This window comes from Coffea eugenioides, chromosome 2 (assembly GCF_003713205.1).
Source record: "Coffea eugenioides isolate CCC68of chromosome 2, Ceug_1.0, whole genome shotgun sequence".
NCBI lineage: Eukaryota > Viridiplantae > Streptophyta > Magnoliopsida > Gentianales > Rubiaceae > Coffea > Coffea eugenioides.
In genome coordinates, this window is record NC_040036.1 from 49,979,901 (window position 1) to 49,985,339 (window position 5,439).

Genomic DNA, 5,439 nt, shown 5'->3' on the forward strand with positions numbered 1-5,439 from the left:
ATTCGGCCAATAAGGTTAAGTTTCGGATATTGTGAAAAATTTATCGGGTGCTAAGAGATAAGTAGTGTGTGTGAAGTGATTGATGTGAGAGAGAAAAGAAAGATAAGAATGCCTTTAATGAGGTGACAAGTGTCATCTTCTCATTTGTTGGACTTTAAGAAATACTATTCACTTTCTTGACTTTTTTTGACCAAAGGATTAAATATCAAAAAAAATTGCACAAAATTCACCATTTTTCTCTCCTTGTGGCCGGTTCTCCTTGAGCTAAGAAGAAAGGAATTTCCACCAACTTTCAAGCTTCCATTTGCCTTAATCTCCTACAAACAAAAGCCTAGATTAGATTCTATTCCATAAAAACCTTTCTTCTAGTGCTAGTAAGTGTATTAGTGAGGTTTGTTTGAAGGTCTAAGGTGGTCAACCTCTCTACATCTCTTGATTTCTTGGTAAGTGATGCTTGAACACCCTACTACATCTAATGATGCTTATGTTTGGCTTAGAAGTGGCTAAAGTGATGGATTATATGATTTATTTCTTGGTTTGGCTTGATTTGGTGAAGTGTTTAATTTTATGATGAATTTTCTGGTTTAATATGAAATGGATGTTGTAGCCATCTTTGATGATTGGCAATGGACTATAATGACTCTAGTAGGTGTGAATTGTGGATAAATGCAACCAATTTTGGATTTGAAGTGAATTGTGAAAAGTTAGGGTTCATAAACCCCTAATCTGTCCGAAATTTTAGGTCATAGATAGAGGCCGAATTGGACTTTTCTCAAAACATGAAAGTTGTAGGTATTGATGAGTATGAAGGGCCTACAAAATTTCAGGGCATTTGGAGTAGTATAGAGTGAGTTATGCCGTTTTTACTGTTGCTGTTTTTGGTGAACAGAATGTCCGAACTGCGATAGTAATTGTCTATTTTGACTGGAATTGGTTTGGATTTTGAAGTTGGTGTCTTCTGATGATATGTAGCTGGATGTCTTAGCTACCATATGCCTTTGGAATTTCGGCATTTGGACTTGTATAGACTGAGTTATAGTAATTACAGTTTTGTGTGATTTGCAAACCTGTTTTGGGAATTCTGGTATAGTATTTGGCATTTTTGACCTAGTTGTGTTAGGAACTAGATTGAGTGACCTTCTACATTGTTGTAGCTCTATTTATTGGCTTCGATATGGTGGGTCTTACACCCTCATCCGATAATTGTAGTGAGAGTTGTGCCATTACCGCATTATGACGTCAAACTGGTTTTCTTATCAAGGCCTACATTAAAGCCCTTTCTTAATTTCTGGTTTGCTATCATGCTTGTATATGGTTGTAAAACCCTATTAGGGTTATGATTGGCATTTCTATATGGCTCGGTATCGAGTCTCATTGAATGTGTTACCTGTGTTAGGACGTGACGGTAGCTCACGACGTCTTGGTGACCACGGTGTATGAAACACCACTTTCTTGCTTGGTGAGTATACTACTCACTTACTTGTTATAATGTGGCTTTGTGCTATGTGTATTTGATGCCTTGAAGGCTTAATTGGTTGTTGGAAGTGATTGAGGTGAGGGTGTACTTGACCGCCCTCACCCCTTGTGATTTCCTTCATGGCTATTTACCGTTTTACTGACATACTGCACTTGTTATATGAGATACTGAATTCCATGCATGGAAACTGAATTGGTGTAGTTTGGACGATTGTCCGACTGCTTTACTGTATTACTGAGCTCAACCCCGTTCGGTAGTCAATTGAATCGAGCCGGCGAGGGCTTGGTCGTGAAGATTGAATTGCCACGGGGACTGTACTGGGGAACCTTGTGGTAATGAGACCCTTGGTTCCGGTAAACTCGAGTATTACCAAAAACTACTGAATTGGAGTGCGGGCCCGGTTGGGGTATGTTGGGTGGAAGGAATGGAAGTATAGTGAGGTCTACGGTTTGGTACTCTTAACATTGACGGAGGGTCAATGAGATTGGATCAAGTTGGCAAGCATGGAATTGGGCTCTTGAGAGCCGACCGTATCCTTTTACCGTTTTGTTTTACTGCTTATTTGTGCACTTTAAATGAAAGTTCATCGTTATGTGACTTTGGTTGCTTATGTAGTAGTATACCACTGGGCTTTAGCTCATTCCGTGTTATTTGTTTTCCTTACAGGGATACAATTACTTTTGAGAATGGATTGGATAGTTAATTGCCAAGTTGAGCTTGTAAATGTCTTTTGTATAGCTCTTGAAATGAAGCCCTAATGTGTAACGGGTTCATTTCCTTTTGATAGGCAAACCGAATATGTACTTCCTTAATGAATGTTTATGGCATGCCACTTTGGTTAAATGTTGGAATTCAATGTATATATATGTTTGGATGATGTTTGGTTGGATTTCGTAGTAACACGACTTTCAAACGGAAAAGAAAAAAAATTGGCGAAGATGTACAGTGGCGAATCCGGCCAGGAATCCGGCCAGAAACTGGCCGGATTGCAGGCCGGATTGCTTGAGAAAAATTGGAAATCCGGCCAGTTGCTCACTGGCCGGTATCCGGCCAGACAATCCGGCCGGAATCTTGGCCGGATTGCCGGCCGGAATCTTGGCCGGATTGCCGGCCGGATTGAGTGGGACTTTTGGAAAATTTTTGAGTTTGCTCTCGGCCTTGTATCCGGCCGAGAATCCGGTCGGAAATCCGGCCAGTTTCCGGCCGGATTCTGACGTGTCCTGCACTATTCATTTGGGCTTCAAATTTTGTTTTTTTTTTATTTTATGTTTTTGACTTGTTTGCGCGCAATGGGATGTTCCGGAACGTTATAGATTGTCGTAAACTGTACCGTTAGTCCTGGCGAGAGCTGGGCAGGCAGTCCGCTAACCCCTTTGGTTCGCCTTAGGGGAAGGTGGGGCTGTCACATAGAATATGAAGTAAGAGTGCAAAATGATAGTGGATAAATGAAATGCATGAACCTTAGAGGAATGCAAGCAAGATGGGTACGGGGAGACCCTAAATCGTGACTTTTGCTTTTCCTTTTGGTTAGAAGGGAAAACTAGCGTGCTAAGGCTATGTGTAGCCATACTCGCTCGTTTCCCTTACCAGAAGGGCGACTACCTAACCTACACAAGCAAATGAGCTAATCTAAATGAAAATGTAATCCTAAACGTGTGAGGGAAAGGGAGTGAAGGGTCATGCAAAAAATGCAAAAACTAAAAGGAAAGAATGAATGAAGTTGTAATGAAGGCATGCAAGTATGTGCTAGCGCGGGGACGGCCTAATGGGTCTAGCATTGGACTAGCCCTTCACTACGCTCTCTCACAAGCATTGGACTTGCAAGAGCTCGAGGGGACAACCATGACTAGCATTGGACTAGCCACGGTTACGTGCATTTGCATCCATCATACACATATATAAGTAATGCGCATAATTAAAGCAAGTAGGCATGTGAGCACGTAATTCACATAACACATAAGCATGCATATCTAGATGCCAAAATCTAAGAAAGCGATTAAGCACATAGCACATAGACATGCAAAACACATAAGACAATTAAGGCCCTAACTATTACATTTTTAGGGGGAGGGAGGCCTATTACAATCTAAAAGGGGAAACGGAATAATAAAAATAATCACCTAGCTATTACAACTTTGGCATTCAAGTGCCTCCCAAATGATCAAAATGAACTAAAATACATATACGAAATTAAGACAAGTAAAGCGAATAAATAAATAAACGAAGACGTTCACAAAAGACATGCAATTAACACATAAATCACATAAGTACACATAGGGTCAAATAAAGTCAAAAATAAGGGATAGAATGTACCTCCCTTGAGTTTGGGCCCTAATGGAGTGAAATCGCTTATTTATCCTCCAAAATAAAAGAAAAGATCAAGGTACCAATTTATTAATGAATAATCACATGAAATGGAAATGAACACACAACATTGAATCAATCCCAGGCATTTAAAGGAAGGTGAGCAACCCATGTAAGAATTAAAACAAGTAGTGACTTAATTACAAAAATTAAAGAAATTTGAGAGGTCAAACTAATTGATTTTGGGCCATAGCGAAACAAAGGGAGACTTGGGGGGCCGAAGTGCAATTCTTAGAAAATTTTTCCATGCAAAATTCATACAAAAGCTACGGACAGAGCTTCTATCATCAAAATGAACAACTACTGCATTTCCATCTCGCAAGTGGAGGTTTATCCAAACTTCAAACTAAGCAGCAAAGTCAATAACTTTCACAACCAACAATCGGGGAGGTCATCCTAATCAGGTGGTGGTTGGTCCGTCGCGTTCGGCGATCTGTCGGCGGTTGTTCCAAGTTCGTGAGCAGATGGAATTACAGATCCGTTGGGACGTTTCTCTGGGAGATTGTTATTTCTGGTGGGATAATTGGAGCGGTTTGGGCCCCCTTGGCTGGCGGTTTCCAGACCTTTCTTCCGACCAGAAGGTTAGTGACTTTTGTGTTCAGAGGAGTTGGGACTGGGTTCGTCTCTCGTCTTTCCTTCCTACGGAGATTTTGGAGGTGATGGGGGAGACTTTTATGTGGTTTGGGGATCTGCCAGATCAGCCTTGTTGGCAGTTGGCATCCTCGGGCTCTTTCTCCACGGCCTCGGCTTACCAGCTGGTCCGTCGGGCTGGAGTGAAGTCTCTGGTCTTCCGGTCGCTGTGGGATTCCTCCATTCCACTTAAGGTTTCTTGTTTTGCATGGCGTTTGTTTTCCGGTAGGTTGCCTTTGGATGATGTGTTACGTACTCGGTGCCGGTTTGCGGGGCCCTCCCAGTGCCCGTTGTGCTTGGCTGCTCAAGAGACGGCTGATCATTTGTTTTCCTCCTGCCTGGTGGCCCAGGCTGTCTGGTCATTTTTTGAGTGTCGGTTGGGGATTCTGATGGCTTCTTGCGGCTATCGGACTAGATGTATGACCTGGTGGTCTCAACCTGTGAGTAAGATGTCGATTCGGTGGTTGTACAGGATTTTGTCATTGATCATTCTTTGGTTTTTGTGGAAGGCTTCGAATAAATGGCGCTTCGATGGCATTAAGTGGTCTGTCCAAACCTTGTGCTACTCTATATCTCATGAGCTTTGGCTTATTTGTTCTGTCAAGTTTCCTGGGCGTTCACTTCCGCCTGAATTTGGGGGACTTGTGTCCGTCATCTCGGGGATCCAGCGCCCCTTAAGTTCTACTTTGGTTAGTTGGGAATTCCCGCAGAATGGGTTTGTCAAGCTTAATACTGACGGGTCCTCCTCATCTACGGCCGGTGCTAGTGGTATTGGTGGGATTCTCCGACGGTCCGATGGATCGTTCCTTGGAGCGTTTGCGGCCAAGTTACCGCTGGTGGACTCTTTGCAGGCGGAGGCGTATGCAATGCTTCATGGACTCCAACTGTGCCAGCAGATGGGTTTCTCCATGGTCCAAGTTGAGTCTGACTCGCAGGTTTTGGTTCGTGTGGTGGCAGGGAGTTTTTCG